General features: G+C 50.0%; 1 protein-coding gene across 1 annotated transcript in view; it reads right to left on the reverse strand.

Annotated features, from left to right (window-relative positions):
- The window catches only part of LOC110324909, a 13,025-nt gene extending 10,025 nt beyond the window's left edge, over positions 1-3,000 (reverse strand). Inside the window, exon 1 of the mRNA XM_021202637.1 lies at positions 2,952-3,000. The gene's annotated coding sequence lies outside the window, so the exon portion shown is untranslated. The remainder of the gene's footprint in view (positions 1-2,951) is intronic.
- Positions 3,001-6,120: the final 3,120 nt, after the last annotated feature.

Below are 6,120 nucleotides of genomic sequence, written 5' to 3' on the forward strand. Positions count from 1 at the left end.
TTCTCTGTATAGCCCTGGCTGTCCTGGAACTCACTCTGTAGACCAGGCTGGCCTCGAACTCAGAAATCCGCCTGCCGCTGCCTCCCAAGTGCTGGGATTAAAGGTGTGCGCCACCACGCCCGGCTTGTTTTTTTAAAAAGATTTATTATTTCATTTATATGAGTAAACTGTAGTTATCTTCAGACACACCAGAAGAGGGCATCAGATCCATTACAGATGGTTGTGAGCCACCATGTGGTGGCTGGGAATTGAACTCAGGACCTCAGAAGAGCACAGCCAGTGCTCTTAACCACTGAGCCACCTCTCCGGCCCAGTATCTGTCTTTTTGAGACAGGGTTTCTCTGTGTAGACCTGGCTGTCCTAGAATTCACTCTGTAGACTAGTGTTGTGGATCGACTGTTTTTCCTGCCCCGTCAAAGAGGTGCATGTACGCAGGTGAGGTCAGGTGAAATCTTATTAAGTCAGATAAGGCTAGACCTGTGATTGGGCAGTGGAAAAAGGCAGAGCTGAAAGTTTTAGAGAAGGGACAGAGAGAGAGGCAGAGAGAGGGAGAGGGGGAGATGGAGAGAGGGAGAGAGGGAGAGAGGGAGAGAGAAAGAGAGAGAGAGAGAGAGAGAGAGAGAGAGAGAGGGTAGGAGGAGACAGAAGAGACAAGATGGTACCTAAAGGAGAAGGTGATGAGCCAGAATCACCTGCCACGTGGTCCTAGGAGCCATAAGTAACTGGGGATTGCTCTGATAGACAATTGAGTAATGTAGGGCACATTTGTCCAATCTAGGTATGCAGCTTGTATCTCTATCAGTTGAGTTATGAGTTCTTTGTGTGGGCATTTTGGGAGTTGAGAACTTACTGTTATAAATCTGGCTGGTAAATTATCAGCCTCTGGAGGCTCATGGGAAGTCACAGGCAGACAGCAGGCCTTGGGGACCGGGGCACACCACTGTCTGGGACTGGGACTTCCTATGGAGGTGGGGAGACCTGCCAGCACAGAGCCCGCTATGGCCTGGATTGTTTTATATAACTACACGCTGTAGACTAGGCTGGCTTCAAACTGAGAGATCTGTAGTATCTCCCCAGGGCTGGGATTAAAGGTGTGTGCCATCAGCACCTAGCAGGGAAAAAAAAAATGCTTTAAAAAAGAAAAGAAAAAAAGGAAAAAAAAAGAATCTTGGGGTTAGCACCACAGCTGCAAGCTGGGTGGATTACCTCAGTCATTGGGATTGATTTAAGCATTGAACACCTTCCTGAGAGGGGAGGGAGAGGGGAGTTGCTGGAGGGTGGCACAGGGGTTAGGAGTGGCTGCTCTCCCCGAGGACCCAGGTTCAATTCCCAGCACCCACATGGCAGCTCCCAACCATCTGTCCAGTCCCCAGAGATGTGACTCCCTCACCTAGCCTCAGCAGGCACTGCACTCACATGATACACAGACAGACACTCAAACACCTGAAACAAAAACAAAACAAAAAACCCTTCCTTGACAAATTTTTCTAGTGAATCTTTTTCTCAGGGAGCACAGATTATTACAACACCTCAGTAAAGAGCTGCTAACTAGCAAACAAACTCAATACAAATGATAAAAATGAAATGTCTGTCAACAAGGTAGCCGCAGAAACAGGCTGCGAGTGTTCCCAGAAGCCCCTCTTGAGGAGGACAGAGGGCAGCTGAGCCTTGCTTACCCTGGCAATGTCACCTTTCACCTACACCCCTGACCCCCACCCCCTCCCCTCAACCCTGTCACAACCCCTGGGGCTGTGTCCAGAAAGACAAGCTGGAATCCTGGCTGAAGTCCCAGAAAGTGGGAGTGAATCTCGGGGAGCAATCTCCTGGGAGAAAGGCGGGCTTAGCCCAGAGAGAGGGGTCCGAGCTGACATAAAATGGCTTCCTCGGGCCGGAGAGATGGCTTGGCAGCTAAGAGCATTGACTGCTCTTCGACTGCTCTTCCAGAGGTCCTGAATTCAATTCCCAGCAACCTCATGGTGGCTCACAACCATCTGTAATGGGATCTGACGCCCTCTTCTGGTGTGTCTGAAGACAGCTACAGCGCACTCATATAAATGAAATAAATAAATCATAAAAAAAAAACGGCTTCCTCGCAGATGAACTCAGCACCTGCAGGGCAGACTTTGGTGAGGCTGTATCTAGAGCTTCAGTTCCGATTCCAAGTCAGTTTTGTCTAGAGGGAACTTCAAGTAAAAATAGTATTTTATTTTAGACTCCCCACCCCCACCCTGCCGTGGCTTTGCATGTACATGCTAATCCGTCACGTTAATTCCAAGATGCCCCAGAATTCTCCTATGGGTTCAAGGGGGAGGAGAAGGGTGCTCAGCTCTGGGCAGAGCCCCTGCTCTCTCAAGGCAGCTAAGCCTTATGCGTCGACTGGCCTTTCCCAAACCCAGGCCCATTTGCCCAGGGCAAATGAGGAACCAACCCCTCCATCATCCACCCACCTCACAACGAGGCTCCCTGAAATAGCAGAGCCCTAGAGAAGGCAGGAGGGCAGGGATACCTACCCCAAGGGGTCACATCTTCATTGTCAAAGGATAGTGCGCCCCCCCCCCAATGTGGAATCTGGGCAGAGCCCCCTCTCATCAGGGACCTTACACACACACACACACACACACACACACACACACACACACGCCCTATCCTGTCTTTTACAAGTGCCCTGTGGGGACAGTGGCTTCAGTGGAGGTACATACCTGGTGGAACACATGTGGCCACACCAGTTCAGAAATCCAAACCGGACCACACTTACTCTGTCCCCAAGTCGGCTCAAATTCAGGTGATAAAAAAGAGGAGGGGTCCCTAACAGTAGCTGGACAGGGGCCACTGAGTTAGGGCTCTGTGAACCTGGTGGGGCAGCCAGAGAAATCCTGGGGCTGATGGTTATTTAAAGTTCATTAGCTTCAGGCCTCTGGTTTGGAGGGCAAAGACTGTCATTCTAGACTTACCTCCTGGATGGCATGTTCATTTTGGTCCCCAGGGAATCACCCATGAGACAAGAAAGGAGGTGGCAGGTACCCTGTGCTTTATGCCTTCATGATGTCACAGGTATCTCCATGGCAACCCAGTGTGCATGTTCCTGGGCCCTAAACCACAGCTCCCAGTTCCCCTCCCTCAGTTCCCCGCGGCCCAAGATCTGCTGCCTGCCTGCTTCACACAGCGTGAGTAGTTGTCCCTACCCTGTGCCGACAGGCCTGATCCTCAACAGCCACAGGGCTCCTCAAAGCCTTCCCTTCCTTGGGTGCAAGGCACTCTGCTGGGGTGCACTTAAGACCAGAGAGGCCACCAAGGCTGCGGGGACCGTCCTGTGCCCTAGGATAGCTCCCAAATGCTCATTCTGGCCACACAGCCGGTTTTGTCCCACCCTGCCACCTAGTTCCTCTCATAGTCAGGTCACCAGGCCACCTCCCCTCCCAGTGGCCCACAGCTCTTCCTTCTGTGGGACACTCAGGTTAAAGGAGCCAAGCTGCCCCCTCTGCCATCTGTCATTCCCTAACTGCCCTGGGGACTTTGAATCCCAATTTCTGAGCCAACTTGAACTCCCAGGGCACTCAAGCTATGGATGAGAAAGAACGTCCCGGGGCTAGAGAGATGGCTCAGCGGTAAAAAAGCACTCATTGCTCTTCCGAAGGTCCTGAGTTCAAATTCCAGCAACCACATAGTGGTTCACAACCATCTGTAATGGGATCTGATGCCCTCTTCTGGGGTGTCTGAAGACAGCTACAGTGTGCTTACATATAATAATAAATCTTTTTTGTTGTTGTTGTTTTTGTTTTTTCGAGAGGGTTTCTCTGTATAGCCCTGGCTGTCCTAGAACTCACTCTGTAGACCAGGCTGGCCTCGAACTCAGAAATCTGCCTGCCTCTGCTTCCCAAGTGCTGGGATTAAAGGCATGCGCCACCATGCCCGGCATAATAATAAATCTTAAAAAAAAAAAAAAAAAGAAAGAAAAGAAAAGAAAAGAAAGAAAGAAAGAACATCCCTTGATCGCCTGTGCCTTTAAAGGTGTTTAAGGACATAATGACATAAAGAACCACAAAGGCATAAGGACAGGGAGGCATTAAGGAAAAGGGAACAAGATGAGGGAATAATTCAGTAACAGGCAACAGACAATGGGTTGGAAGTCTGGGGGAGTTTCTTGTCTCATTGACCTTTTGGCACCTCTGAAATACACAAATGGAAAGCCACACATGGAGACCAGTGCAAGAACAAAGGGAAAACTCAAGGAAGGAAGCCATGTGTGGTAGCCATCCCCTCCATGTGTGAGGAACCAACCCCTCCATCATCCACCTACCTCACAACGAGGTTCCCTGGAGAAGGCAGGAGGGCAGGGATACCTACCCCAAGGGGTCACATCTTCATTGTCAAAGGATAGTGACCCCCTGTGGAATCTGGGCAGAATCTCCTCTCATCAGGGACCTTACACACACACACACATACACCCTATCCTGTCCTTTACAAGTGCCCTGTGGGAACAGTGGCTTCAGGAGGTGGAGGCAGGAAGATTCAAGGTCATCCTTGGCTGCTTAGTAAGTTCAAGGCCAGCCTGGGCTACATGAGACCCCTTCTCAACAACAAACACCTAAGGAAATAAGAGTGGACTATTAAGGGACATAAAAGATCCCTTGAGGAACTGTATCTCTAAGCAAGAAGCTGGGACACCTGCAACCAGTCAGGTGTCAATCAGTCCCAATCTGAGAGCCAAGACCAGCTGCAGACCAACTGCAGCAGACGCCCCTCAAGCCACATTCCAACATACTGGGAGGGCACAACCTACCGGTATTGAGTATTCTCTGTTTTTCCTTTATCCTTCTTATTTATTTAAAAACTAGTCTTTCAAAAATTATTATAAGCGTATGAGTGTCTTGCCCATGTGCCTGCCCTGGATGCCAGAGGGTGTCAGATTCTCTGCAAGTGGAGTTAGATGGTTATAAGCCACCATGTGGATGCTTGTCTTCTGCAGGAGCAGCACGCGGTGGTCCTAACTGCTCAGCCCTGTCTTTTATTCTTTTTATGCTAGAGACTTATGGCCTGGGACTACAGAGGAAGGAGGAAGAGAGCTTCCCCCCAGACACCTCAGGTGAGTACAGCAGGAGTTAGTTACCCTCCTCGCTCCCAACCTGGCGCCATGAAGCCAGCTGTCCCACCATCAACCCTAGTAAGAATTTAGTACTCTTGTTTGACCTTATAAGGCTCCCTCGTCCCCTGAGTCTTCCAACACTCCTGCTCTGGCCAATGATACACGGCAGTCACACAAACCTTGACTCAGTGACCCTGGCACCTCCCCAGGGGCATAAATACCCCTCTCCCCACACCAATAAACTGAAGTTCTCCAAAGCTGTTCCTGTGTTGTGTGTGTGTCCCTTGCCCTGGAACTCACCGCTGACCGAACATTCTGCCTGCACCCACCTGCCCCAGCTAGTCTCCTCCTCCAGTCCAGGCCGGTGAGTGAGGAGCCTGACTATCCCAGAGTGGGAGAAGCAGATCCAGGACGGCAGAGATCCAACTAGCACCAAAGGCCACACACAAGCTCTCCCGTTGAGTGACACACCTGGCTGCCCTACACATCCCTTCTCTTCTTTTTTCTGCATCTTTCATTTATTCTTTGACAACTGCATCTGTGTATCCAACATATTTTATTTTTTTGTTCTTTTTTTTTTTTTTTTGGTTTTTCGAGACATGGTTTTTCTGTATAGCTCTGGCTGTCCTGAAACTCACTCTGTAGACCAGGCTGGCCTCAAACTCAGAAATCTGCCTGCCTCTGCCTCCCGAGTGCTGGGATTAAAGGCATGTGCCATCACCCCGGCAACATATTTTAATCTTATCCCCTTCAACTCTTCCCTCCTGACGTTCCCCCACCCATCCTCGCAACTTCATTTTACCTAGTACTGCTGGCTGGAACATTAGCTGGCCTTCTTGACTTTGTGCAGTCATAGGAACTGTCCATACATGCGATTCTCTGTCCTATGCAGAAGACAGTATTTCCCAGGACTCTTCTCCCATCCTGCAGATCTTGTGTTCTTTTGGCCCCTCTTCCCTATTTCCTGACTTTGGCTGCTGATACAGACATCCTACTTAGGGCTGAACTCTCAACAGTCACCTATTCTCAGTGCTTTG

The sequence above is a fragment of the Mus pahari genome, chromosome 7, assembly GCF_900095145.1.
Source record: "Mus pahari chromosome 7, PAHARI_EIJ_v1.1, whole genome shotgun sequence".
Taxonomy (NCBI): Eukaryota; Metazoa; Chordata; class Mammalia; order Rodentia; family Muridae; genus Mus; species Mus pahari.